Below are 14519 nucleotides of genomic sequence, written 5' to 3'. Positions count from 1 at the left end.
TGGGTTTCCTCCAGATGCTCCAGTTTCCCCACAGTCCAAACACAAGTGCTATAAGTGAATTGGATGAACTACATTGTCCATAGTGTATGTGTGTATGTCCTGGTTCTCCAGGTTGAGGGTTGAGCATTGGGCTAACCGCCCACCTTGTAAAAATTAGATATTATGAAACACCAACATGGTGCAGCTAAAAATCAACTTCGATATAAAGCAGCCCTGGGAGTAAGTATGAGGGTGTGTGTGAATGCGAGAGTGTAAACAATACTGTTTCCCAGTACTGTTGCGGCTGAAAGGGCATCCGCTGCGTAAAACATATGCTGGAATAATTGGCGGTTCATTCCGCTGTGGCGACCCCTGATGAATCAGAGACTAAGCCGAGGGTTAATGAATGAATGAATGAATGGATGAAAGAATAAATGAAAGATAAGAAGAAAGAGCAGAAGTAGAAGCCAACTTTGGACATTAAACTTTTCTCATTGGCTTAGCCAAAACGAATTAAATTATAACTGGTAATAAACAATATCAATACATAAACACAAAATGAAAATAATTTGCTGCTGTTTTAATGGCTTAAGGACTATGGTGTGATAGGAGGTATAAAAGAGGATTAGGGTCAATGTTTCTGATGTGCTATAGACTGGCAAACCCTTTTACTCTCCTTGCATATGCATGTGACTTATAGGCCCTTGGGGAACCACTATAAAACCACAGGCCTGCCGATGGATGCCAGTGAGGGTTTAGATTTGCTATGGGCTTGTCCGTTTCCTGATGGATCTCTCAACACAACTTGCTCAGATTACCTCATCTATCAAAGCCATCAGGTATGGCAATGTACACCCAGACAAAAGAAGAGGCAAAAATGTCTGAAATATGCCTGACTATCTGTAGACTATCAGCAATAATAAGCACTGAATTGCTATAATGAGCATTTTACCTTACATTTTCCCTCTCAGCAAATTACTCATTGACCGTATACTGATATAATTACACAGACTATCTTTAGAGTAGTCACTCTGGAAATAAAGGATAGAAGAGAATTCGGCTGAGTATGGGTGGGCTTCATTTTTTCCCCATATAACGATCATATACCGTGCATTGTGTGCGAGGGGAAAACGACAATTTAACCAGCTAAACGCATATATATTCTGAGCTGAGCGCGCAGTTACTTTGATGAAATATCAGCCCAAATGAGAGAAAAGAAATGCGCAGAGGCTATGGGCACGGTGGGTAGTCCCCCAGAGGCATGTCTTTGGAGGATTTATGCACAAAGTAACAGCTATAAAGCAACACTGGTCACAGAACAGAGAAGCAGGGTCGACTGGCACAGGTTTAATCATTATGAAATCAGAGCACCTCTGCTGAACAGATTAAAGTGAAACCCTCTACTCCGACTGATCTCACACATAAGGAAAAAAGCGATGCCATTTTCCAGGCCCTATTTGAAGTCTTAATGGGCGAAGCTCTTGATGAAATCAATGTCATGTGAGCAGTTTACTATCAAGATATTCTTAAACTCCTTTAATGGGGTTTAATCAGCGCCTCTCGCTGTCAGTACAACTGCTATTCTAAGCAGAAATTACTACAGTGCCTCAAGCATCCCATTATATGAAATGCTATGATTAAATTTACATACTTTCAGTCTCACTCTTCCATAAACAGACTTTTACACTGCAGCAGTTGCAAGTCTTGATCTTGTTCGTGGTGCCGCATTCACGCCCAATTACTTTATCGGCTTATTTTCAGAGGGAACACGGGAATATAGAAGTGTATTGTAGCTACAGGCCCTTATAGATAACAGAACATATTTACATTGCCCAATATGGTTTTTACAGGATTATCAAATGTTTTCACATGACAGTTTTCTTTCTTTCATTTCAGCAGATTTCATCAGCTCAATAACACCACTGCTTGATTACTCTTTTTTTTGTACTTTGCTCAACTTGCCTTAGCATTGTTCCATCACAGTAACATAGTCTAAGTGGTCGCTGTGCTATAAAATAATGCATCATGCTTGGTCATTACTACACAGTCAGTTTAAGTAAACTGATGAGTTTAATTCCAGGCCCTGTTCTGCACTTAATTCCCTTCAAATCTAATTGTCTGAGCACTGGGATGTGTGTTTGTGTGTGGCTTAGTCAGTATATATATAAGTGGTGGGGGTTTTACTGTAGATTTCTTATTGTTCCACTAGTAGATGGCAACTTTATTAGTGTCTTTATGATTGAGTCAATGTTTCCCAATACCTAACCCTGGTCCTCATGTACTACATATTTTGCATATTTAGGTGACCAGCTTGTTAGAAGAGATCAATGCTTGAGCTGTGTTCTGCCTGATACGTCCATAGAGTGCATTCTTCCCTAGCCCCTTCTCCTTCATTGCTGTCATACACTTATTTCACTTCAGAATGTTCATTCATGGATTTATACAATGGCACTGCTTGCAGTGTCGTACTAGAGAAGTATGAAGTGTGACATACTGTAATATACCTCAACAAATAAATACAATATAAAAATGAACAGGTGAGGCAGTGGCGCAGTAGGTAGTGCTGTTGCCTCACAGCAAGAAGGTCGCTGGGTAGCTGGTTCGAACCTCGGCTCAGTTGGCGTTTCTGTGTGGAGTTTGCATGTTTTCCCTGCCTTCGGGTGGGTTTCCTCCGGGTGCTACGGTTTCCCCCACAGTCCAAAGACATGCGGTACAGGTGAACTGGGTAGGCTAAATTGTCCGTAGTGTATGAGTGAATGCGTGTGTGGATGTTTTCCAGAGATGGGTTGCAGCTGGAAGGGCATCCGCTGCATAAAAACTTACTGGATAAGTTGGCGGTTCATTCCGCTGTGGCGACCCCAGATTAATAAAGGGACTAAGCCGACAAGAAAATGAATGAATGAATAAATATGAACATATCACAAACCAAAATGCCATTCGAACAAAACATGCTCAATTCCAACTGAAAACATGGTGAATAACCTGTAGAGTGCACTTTGCAGGGCACTTGTTGGTAAATTAGAAAAAACATCTGACATAAATAGAGAAGCATATGAAATGTGCAGTACGATTTGGGGCACAAGGACCAGAACGCTGGAGTAAGTGATTGATTTATTGATTCAACTAATTTATTCAAAAAGGTTGATTCATCCAGAAACAACAAGAACAAAGACCCATTGAACTGTTAGGATTGGTACAGTAAACTACTTAATCAGAGGTTACTGTCATTCTAAGCCCTATTATAACCCCAGGTAAATGAAACTTTTCCAGTGTAAAGCAATGTAATGAGCAATGTAATTTTAAAACGGGACATATGTAATATTCAAGGTGAACTAAGCAATTAAAAAACTAAACATTTTTGACCCCAACAATGGACAGATAACATAAACACAATTGGAGCCATCAGCAGAAATGATAACAGAAAAATCAAAAGGGGAAAGGTCCTGTATAGGGTTATGGGTGTATTTAATTTTATGCTAACAAACAACATCATTTAACCTAGAATGGGCAATTTACATGGAATAAGAAAACTACCAGAAGTGGCAGGAGTAATGTTGTTCATGTACATCCATCATTGTCATGTACCTTCCTGTCATGATGTGGATCATTATAATAACATGTGACTATTTATGGATGTAATCTGTTAATTTAATTAATTAATTAATAATTCAATATGACATTGTTTGGGTAAAACCTTTACCAACAGCTTTTGTGCCTCTAGAAATTACTTAAACATGTTTTTGACTGTAATGGCATGCATGCTAAAAACATGTAAGGTTTACAGACTTGTCCTTCTGCCCAGAACACAACTGAATAAACATTCTTCAAGCATTTCCTATCTTGTAGATATGTGGGGAAAAAAAGGATATTGTGGAATATTTACGTATGTATTTACTGCTGGACTATCTGTACAGGCTAGTGTTACCTTTTTAAAGAACATATAAATGGCCATAATTTTGTTGACAATATCTGTACACATTTGAACAGGGCTAAAACACTGAGAAACTACTGTAGAGCACTTAACCTCTTCCTCTGATATAAAACTAATCTCTTGCCAATTGAGCTATAGAATATTGTGGCTAGATGCTTAATAAATGACAACCAATTTATTTGACATATTCATATGCATCTGTACAGTGACAAATGCACCATTGTATTAGCAGTTTGATGAATACTGTATGATGAAAAAAATGTCAAACTGTGAAAACTATGGCATTCATACCTTTATAGTTGCATGGGTCCATTCAGGAAAACTCAATAAAACAGGCTGTATTCATTCAGTTACCAATGCTTCAAATAAGGAAATAAGAACACTTCTTTCTATAGCAACATTTTATGGAGTGAATCATAGGTTGTGTGCCAAATTAGGCTCTCAAAACCCTGAATGAACTTTATAAAGCTCAAAGATTTCAAGCCCAGCCCCTCCCACTACCAAATTAAACCTGTGACAGTGCATCTTCTGTGTATTAAAAGTGCACTGATTGATTTTGGAACTGGGCTATTCTGCCATTATGGGTACATATTGGTACATTGGTACATATTGGCTCCAGGATAAACAGAAAAAACTTGTATGAAAATTGGAGTTACAGTATAAGGTTCTGTCTGCGTTCTGAATGTTTTTGGAAGATTGAGCTTCAAAGCTTTTGCATCCCATATCACACATTTACTTTTTTAAATAAAAATAAAATGTGAAAAAACTTATAAAAAATACCCCATAATGTAAATGAATTGTCATTTAATAAGTATATGTCAATTACTCAACTTAGACAAAAATGTCAGATAGAACCTTATAATTCTAAGGTGACGATTTATCTCCACTTTTTGCACGATGTGTGTATTTGGGAATGAAAATATTAACAATATCTATAGCCCCTTTCACTCATACGGACCTTTCTGGAAATATATGTTTGAACAGGCCCTTTTTGAAAATACCGGTAAATTCGATCTGGCTATTTTCCGGAAAGAGAAGTTGTAACATTACCGGTAATTTGCCGGAATGCTGCGCTGTGTGAATGCAGAAGGAAGATTGCCGGAAAGAGGGCGTGCACGTCTAGAACGTGCTGACGTGAGACTTCTGCTTTAGCCAATCACAACAGTCAGACGCATTTACGTCTGCGTGGTTTATGAGAATAAAAGCCTTTGAATATTTTCCCAGACACATTTAGCTGCTACAAGTTCGTCAGATAACGATTATATGTTCATCTTAATGTTAATTGTGTAAATAATTATCGATAAGATGCTTATGATAAGCCGTTGTATGTTTACCTTTAAGCTTTGCGTGTGCCCGTGAAACAGCCTGTGAGCGCCAGCACAAACACACATATCATGTACAATACATCTCGACATGCGAAAGTGTTTCTCTATATGTTTTCATTGAAGTTGTTCTCAATACTGATCCATCCACAGAGTTTATAATGTAGTCAAATGTTTACAAATATAGGCGCAGCCGTTTAGAGCTCATATCTGGTTAATGATGTCAGAATTTACCGGTATTTTGGAATGGATGTGTGAACGTACTTTTCCGAAAAAATTACGTAATGTCCTCGCCTGTGTGAACAGCTCTTTTTTGAATTTACCGGTTATATCTTTTTCCAGATATTTACCGGTATCACTGTGTGAAAGGGGCTTATAACTAGTTTGACTGTCTCTGCCTCTTGAATCATACCTTCAGCATGAAATATCAAAAAATGAAGTTTAACTTTACTTTTTTACTCTGTTAAACATATTTTCTTTTTTATTTGTAATTTCAATTAGAAAAATACATGTCTCTCTCCCTATATTCTGGTCAACTCTGTTACACCTGTCATTAAAAGACATAAACGGTAAAGCACTGATATAAACAACATATGACTTGCTCCTAGTGATGTCACTTCCTCTGGCGGGAAATTCTGGAAGGTATGTCATTTAATATTCTCCCTTTAATTTGTACAAAAGTTTAAGGATACAGCAACACCAGATGAATAATTTCTCAACTCTGTTACTGCAATATTTTAGTATAGGGATGCATAATATTGGACAAATTTGATAACAATATTTTATTTTTCTGCAATAAATTTTGTGACATGAATACAGTTTCACGAGATAGTTGAATAGCACTATTTGACTTTTCTAGTGAGTTTAACAGTATTTAGGTACAGAAATAGAATAATCACAATTCTTTTCTTAATTTTCTTTTTAGTCCAAATATCTAAAAAAAAAAAAAAATCTTAGGTCAAGTAAAAATATGGCGTTTTATTTTTCAACTCCAGAAGAAATAAGTCAGAGTTTTTCCTGAAAAAAAAAGCAAAATTATCTGCCAGTGGGGTAAGTAAAATGATCTTGTTTTCACTTTGAAATGTAAATATTTGGACTAAAAACAAGACAAAAATTATTTTTCTAAGTTAGAATTAATTTGATTAAATTGTATAAATTCCTTATAGACACAGTAATAAATGCAATTCTGTAGCTCTAGGTCAAATATAATTCAGACCTAACATTGCATATCATGCCATGTGACTATTGCGGATGCGCACATTGCAATATCAATGCTTGACATAAGTTTGATGACAAACATAAAATTCTGTTTTAGGCATGCCATGTGGTATCATTTTTTAAATTAACGTCTTGAGTTAAAGCACAAAAAGTTTGAAAAATGTCAACAATGTTATGGATTAAAATGTTAATCAATAAATAGTAACAAGTTCATGTTTAATTAATAAACGATTGTGTTTACTGTAAATGATCCATTCATTGTGTGTACCCGCAACTCTGGAATGAGTTCTATTCTACTGTATGTAGACTTACAGTGTGTACTGTATAATGCATGCAGTTTTAGTCCCTTCAAACATACATCTGTAGTCTTGAACTGACAGCATTTTAAGCTTTTTTTGTCTAACTGTCCAGTTGCCTGCACAGCTGTCTTTCTCTTCTTCACTGCCACACACACATAAACACCTGCCAATAGCCAGGCCTTCAAAAGCAAGGTTTTCTGAGATTTATCCATGAGCACAGGTCAGATGGAGTGTTCCACTCTGAATGGAAATGAGTAACTCTCACTGCCACCAGAGAAAAGATTAAAGTGGCATTTAGAGGAAAGGCATTTCTCCACTGGGTATAATAATAAACCTCCTCATCCAAAACAACAGTGGTGAGAATAGAGGGTCGAGCAAGCAGACAACTGAGACTTCTTCCAGGTCTCTTCACAATTCAAAGAGCTCCAAACTACAATCTCCACACAAACAGAGTTCTGCAGCACTTTCCTAGCATTAAGTGACAACAGCAATCACAATCAAACTGTTCTTGACAAAGCAGTTGTTACAAAAATAAATAAAATAAAAAGATTTTGCAAATTCAAAATGCAGCTCTTGCCTGTTTGTTTGTTATGATCCATTATGAATTAAGCATATTTAAATTCAGATCTTTAAATTAGTTATATTGTCTGTTTAAGTAAATGTAAACATACCTCAGATAACAGTTTTCAATAAGGGTCAACATACACTCACTGGTCACTTTATTAGGTACACCTTACTTATTACCGGGTTGGACCCCGTTTTGCCTTCAGAGCTGATTTAATCCTTAGTAGCATAGTATCAACAAGGTACTGGTAATATTCCTCAGATATTTTGGTCCATATTGACATGATAGCATCCCACAGTTGCTGATTTGTTGACTGCACATCCATGATGTGAATCTCCTGCTTCACCACATCCCAAAGGTGCTCTATTGGATTGAAACTGGAAACTGTGGAGGCCATTTGAGTACAGTGAACTCATTGTCTTGTTCAAGAAACCAGTCTAAGATGATTAATGCTTAATGACATGGTGCTCTTCTGCATGCCTCAGTTGTAACAAGTGGTTATTTGAGTAACTGTTGCCTTAGTATCAGCTCAAACTAGTCGGGCCATTCTCATCTGGCCTCTGGCATCAACAAGGCATTTTCGCCCATAGAACTGTCGCTCACTAGATATTTTCACTTTTTCCCAAAGCATTCTTTGTAAACCCTAGAGATGGTTAAGCGTGAAAATATCAGTAGATCAGCAGCTTCTAAAATACTCAGGCCAGCCCGTCTGGCATCAACAACCATGCCACATTCAAAGTCACTTAAGTCACCTTTCTTCCCCATTTAGATCCTCAGGTTTAACTTCAGCAGATCGTCTTGACCCTGTCTACATGCCTAAATGCACTGAGTTGCTGCCATGTGATTGGCTGATTAGAAATTTGCGTTAACGAGCCGTTGGACAGGTGTACCTAATAAAGTGGCCGGCGAGTGTGTGTTTTTATCAGCTTTTATTAATTTAGCTTTAATTGTATTTATTAATTCATGTTTTTTAAACTGTCTTTAAACTGTCTCTACCTTAGTATTACTTGTTAAATGTCACTCTTCACAGTAATCTCCAGCACTAAATGCAAAGGCTAAGCATTTATATTTACACTGTGCAACGGTTTAAAAAAAGACACAGCATTAAGAGTGCTGTTGCTTGGGTAATGTAATCAACAATTTCTATCTAAAAAAAATAAAACTTATTTCTTGTTTGTAATAAAAGTGCACCTCACACAGAAGTGTTTGATGGTGATGGGAAAAAAAAAAAAGACTCAAACCCATTTTTACAGTTCAGAGGTTAAATTTGCATGATGGGCACAATGAGTCTCCCAGTAGTGAACCCCTGCTGCTTCCTCTTGCAGTACTGATTTTCTTGAAGTGTGTGACTTTGTGTGTGTGTCTGTGTGTTTAATAAAAACAGGGCAGAAACTTCCATCTACCCTCGATTGATGGACTCATTTGGCTTCTGGGATAAAAAAAAGGAAGAAGAAGCTGAAGAAAAAGCTGTTTCTGATTGTTGACGAAAGATAGCATCAATATAGCCAACAGATAAATGATCTAATTTCTGTGTGATTTGAAAAGATTTGATATGATACGAAATGTATTGGAACTCTTCCTTCCTTATCGGCTCCACTGATTAGATATTGTCATGACAACTCGCAGCCCGACAACATTAAGCAGTTCACTCCTCTGTGAAAGCCTCTCATTTATGTTGCTAGTGCTGTCATCTCTTTCAGGATGTGCGGGAAATGATCACACATCCACACCTCAGCGGCGCTGTAAATCATAACGACTATGCCGATACAAGCATCTTCAAGTGAGTAAGCTGTACTGACTCACACCAGTTTCCCCAGTGAAGACAGATTTCACCCTGGAAATGATGGACGGGTTTTGGTCGGGTGCCGTGGATCCGGGCCCATGCGGGGATTCCAGAGCGGTTGTGAAGGTCAGGTCTCCTGACAATCTCCGCATTGGCCTCTGACACAAATCTCCATTCATCAGTTTAACCTGCTCCCCGGCTGCATGCCAGCTCTGCATAGATCAATCAGCTCGCATTGTAATTTCGTCAGGCTTCCCTCTACCCCGCCTCCACCATATGCAAGTCCACCCATTCATCATCAAGGATATTAAGCGTGGGTATTTAAAAACACTTTGGAAAACGCATCGACTGCTCTCCACAAGGGGGTAGCACACGGAGCAGGCAAAGGATGTGTAATGACAGCGAGTAATCATTCATCACAAAAGTTTGATTGCACGCTCAGCAATCGGTCCTCCACTGGCTCGTTTTTTTGTGATTTCCTCGCAGAAAATTCTTCTTCAAAGGTGAAGCATGATGATTATCTACTGTGTTTCCAAATGCTGCTTTCAAGAAGTGAGGTGGAAGCCCTGGGTTCTAAAACGCTCCTCTTTATCTTTTGAGTAAACCATTTTTTTTTCAGGTTTTTTTTTTTTTTACGAGGAACAGTGTCACATTCCATGTCTGCATCCCAAAATTCATCATCCTGCCAGTGACAGTCTTCGCCAGGATAATTGCATTATTTTACCCCCCTTCGTGAAGAATGTGTTTTCATTTTGAGAGGAATTATGCTGATTTTGTTGTCCCTTTGTTTTGCTCGCTTCAGGTCCCCTTCCCCCGTCGAGTGAAGCATGGCTTGTCGGCATGCTTACCAATGACAAATGGGGGACGGCGCCGGGGTCTTTGGGGAGAGGAAGAGGAATCAGGTGCACCGCGGCTGGGATGAGGCTCCAGTTCTGCTAAACCCAGGGGCCACCGGCAGAGGAAGAGAGAATCAGTCCGGGCTACAAATTAATACGTTCACGTGGGAGACAAAAATGGTCGCGCTATTTTTCCTGCCTGCCGTTGCATTGCGATGCACAATCCCCACTGCACCCTTCATGCGAATGTAGCTGCGGAGGGTAATTCCAAATGCAGAAAGGGAGAATAGCTCCTACGCCAATGTGATGTTGACTGAATGCTGAAATCTGCGGAAGAGATTTCCGGCGCATTTTAAAATTCAGGAGGGTAAAAAAAAATAATAAAGATAATAACACACAAATAATTCCACAACTCAAATGAATGGGATTCAGAAGTGGACTTGACAGGTAAAGGAGGAGCATGCGGCAACAATTCACCAGAATAATGTTTGGGATAGTGCAATAGCAGAGAAAGAAATGAATTTCAGCTATTCCGCTGAAGTGTATTCTGATGAAGGTTCTGCATCAGACGGGCCAACAGTTCATTTAACAAAGAAAACCCTAAACTCAAGACTATTTACTAATGGCTAACCACACAAGAAGAGGATTATTCTTCAAAAACTATGGAGAGGCAAAAATGGAGAGTGCTTTGATTTGCATATTATTGCGAGAGCATGAAAAAAAAAATAAAGCCCTGCTTACACCGCCTGTTAGAAAATATCTTACAACTCATCTCTGCTCCTTAATGAATGCAAAAATTACTTGATCATTTCCACCCAGAGTGCCCATTTATTTGCAGCTATAATGAACTTATAAATTCTCACAAAAGAGTGCGATATGCGATCATCGGGGGAAAGAAATATCTGAAATAAGCAGAAGATTAATGCTGTTGTTTTGGGCCAGGGATGTAAAATTGGTTTTCATTGAGCAGCAGGGTTTTGTATTGACACTTTTTTTTTTCTCCTCTGCCTCCTTACCCTTGTTAAATTACACTGGATTTGTCCTCTATGGTGCAGCATTGAATTATTTAATAAAAAATTTTGTTTTCAATGAGTATTTATTTTGGGTCATTGGAAATTTAATTTCTGAATCGACTGACACAGCAAGATCTTAGCTGTGCACAGCAGTCCTAGGAGGTATTTCACTTCATGTGGATAAAGTCTGATGTAGTTTATGATGTCTGTGCGTCTGGAAAGTGAGTAACAACAGACAGATTAGCAGTAAATTATTTAATCACTTTGTCTTTTCACTCCTTCATATTTGTAAGAAAACTTGGATCAATTCAGCTATTGTATATCATATTGAAACTGCAATAGCACAATCAACAATATATTAAGGTGTTTATTTATACATGTTAGAGTTATGTTGGATTTAACATTTAAATTCTTTTAAACTGTAAAAAAAAATAGCCTCCATAAGTATGACTAAACATGAATGTACAATAAAAACTAATATAGATAACATTGTAAAAGTGTTTTAACAGGACACATCACTGGGTAGCAACATGTGACTTACATAATTGATGTAAAAAAATCATTAATTCACTGAAAATAAGTCATTTAACTGATTTTGTTTATTATTTTTTAGCTTTATTCTCTCAATTTAAATGGTTCTGCTTTGGTTTGGTTAGAAATTAAACGTGTTGGTTAAGAAAGAGAAAAAATGAGCAGGAACTTTTGGTGCTACATAGTTTACCTGTTGTCCACCCTTGTCCAAGTCTGTACATACCTATTTACTGAACACATACACATTACATAATTTTCACTGCTACACAAAGTATAAAATCAAACATTGTAAATTAAACGACTTCACTCAAAAGCAAGCTTAAGTTTAGTGTGCTACTTTTATTGTGGATAAAAAGTTCTGTGAACTAAAAATCTATCTATACATGCATGCACACACGTGATTCATACTGTGAGTTTTTTAAGGGTTCACACTTAGCTGATGATTGATTATAAAGCCTATTTGACATGCTGTCCCAGGAGAGATCCCTGAGCTCATAAGGTCCTCCAGCCCAGGGCTTCTTCCCATTACAAGGCTAGAGGGGAGTTTGAGCTCAGGTAGATCTCAAAACTCCCCTGCTGTTGCAGCTAATGAACAAATAGGGGTTGCTACAAATTGCGATTGGTACTACTTACTAGTACCATGTCTATGGTGTAGATTTGAATTAGTCAATTAACTTGAGTTGCAAGTTTTGGATGGGGGGAGGAAACCGGGGGACCCGGGAACATTGCACAGAAACGTTGAATGGCTTGGTAAGGACTAGAACCATTGACATTTTTACTGTGAGGCAACAGTGCTAATCACTGGGCCACCATGCCACCCATCTAGGAATGGAGGAGAAGTAGGGGTGGAAGGGGGAAATCTTCAAAAGAAGATGGCTGTGCTATGGTAAGGTTATTTATGGAGACTTAAGAATCGTCTGATTGGTGAATCATGAATTGGCTAATGCAGGAGTAGCTGTGTTCAATCATAAGCACATGATCCTCTCGAAATTAGTTTATAAATAAACTACTTACCTCTCTTTCATGTATTTATAGATGTTTATATTACAATATATTTATGGATGTTTATGGTAAACCTGCAGTTACAGTAGATTATATACATATATATATATATATATATATATATATATATATATATATATATATATATATATATATATATATATATATATATATATATATATATATACACTATATATCTAATTGTTGAATGCAAATCTGCTGATAATTATGGCTTACCCATGAAACATTGAGTTAATCTATAAAGTGATGGGTATAGCAATAAGGGCATCTGCTGCATAAAACATGTGCTGGACAAGCTGGCGGTTCATTCCGCTGTGGTGATTACTAACAGGACTAAACTGAAAAGAAAATGAAAAAAAAAAACAGATATATAATTTTTGAGTTAATTGGGTTCCGCAAATTGAAAATATTGGATTTTACAGTGTAATACTTTTTTTGTAGTTTAAACAAAGACTTTAATGATATTACTGTCATTCTCGACCTATAAAACAGTCACACAGCAAAGCTTCTCCACAGGCTCTTCCTCACAATGGCTCACCAATGTATAAATGTGTAAATACACATTTCTATTCCCAACAGATCTAGCCACACTGAACTTGAGCAATAGAAAAAGAGACTGGGAACATGTCCCCGAAGCAAAACTCTGACAGTGTCCTTTTTAAAAAATAACAGCTACAAGGACAAAAAGTCACTTGGTCTTGTGGCCACTCATGGCCCTTAAATTGTTAGCCACCAGCAAATGTGGGTCCGGGAGTTCCAGCATGAATACTCCACTCAATGAAAGAGAATAAAATACTAAAAACACCCTCTACATACCCAAAGGCGTGTGATTCCCTGTTGTAGTATAAAGAGCATGCACATTTACTGTATTTTCACATACCAGAACATGTATCATAGAGTCCAGAAAAAAAAAAGATAAGAAAATATTGAACAGGGCAGAATGATGGCTCAGTGGTTAACACTGTCACCTCACAGCAGGAAAGTCACTGCCTTGAGCCCTGGGTGGTCAGTTGGCATTTCTATGTGGAGTTTGCATGTTCTTCTCAAGTTCGTGTGGGTTTCCCCACAGTCCAAAGATATCTGGTATAGATTAATTAAATAAGCACAGTAGTGTGTGGGTGAATGTAAGAGTGTATTGGTGTTTCTCAGTACTGGGTTTCAGCTGGAAGGACATCCTCTGCGTAAAAAATAAGCTGGATTAGATTGCGGTTCATTCCGCTGTGGCGACCCCTGATAAATAAAGGTACTAAGTCGAAGGGAAATTAATTAATGAATATTGAACAGCACATTCATTTTTAACACCATATAAGAAATCAGCACACTACTGTAAAATGATTTCAGAAATATTGTTTGACACTCAAAGGTGAAGGAATGACTCTTTGAAATGTCTTCAAATAGTTATTTTAAACTATAATGCCATTATTATTGGTGTATTGAATCTTTAATGACAAATGCGTCAATACAGCTTAAAGGGATAGTTGACCCAAAATGATAATTATGCCATCATTAGCCCCTTTCACACATATCCGATACCGGTAAATATCCAGAAAATTTCCGGAACGACTTTACCGGTAAATTCAAAAAAGGCGCTGTTCACACAAGCGAGGACGTTACGGAATTTTTCCGGAAAAGAGCATTCACACATCCATCGCAAAATGCCGTTAAATTCTGACATCATTAACTAGAAATGACCTCTAAACGGTTGCGCTTATGTTTGTAAACATTTGACAACATCACAAACTCTGTGGATGGATCAGTATTGTGAACAACTCCAATGAAAACATAGAGAAACACTTTCGCATGTCGAGATGTTCATGATATGTGTGTGTGCTGGCGCTATGGGCGCTCACGGGCACACGCAAAGCTTGAAGGTAAACAAACAACGGATTATCATAAACATTTTATCGATAATTATTTACACAGTTAGCATGAAGAAGGAACATAGAAACGTTATCTGACTAACATCTAGCAGCTAAAGGTGTCTGGAAAAATATTCAAAGGCTTTTATTCTCATAAACC

General features: G+C 37.8%; 1 protein-coding gene across 2 annotated transcripts in view; it reads right to left on the bottom strand.

Moving 5' to 3' along the window:
• Positions 1-5719: 5719 nt before the first annotated feature.
• LOC147836081 (uncharacterized) overlaps positions 5720-14519 on the bottom strand; it is a 287493-nt gene continuing 278693 nt past the window's right edge. Inside the window, exon 4 of one of the 2 annotated variants that reach the window (XR_015496070.1) lies at positions 5720-10260. The gene's annotated coding sequence lies outside the window, so the exon portion shown is untranslated. The remainder of the gene's footprint in view (positions 10261-14519) is intronic. The other variant, XM_087261674.1, reaches the window with a different exon arrangement.

The sequence above is a fragment of the Danio rerio genome, chromosome 7 (genome assembly GCF_052040795.2).
Source record: "Danio rerio strain M-AB ecotype USA chromosome 7, GRCz13ab, whole genome shotgun sequence".
NCBI lineage: Eukaryota > Metazoa > Chordata > Actinopteri > Cypriniformes > Danionidae > Danio > Danio rerio.
Note: the sequence above shows the minus strand (reverse complement) of the source record. Positions and strands in the feature narration are given on the sequence as shown.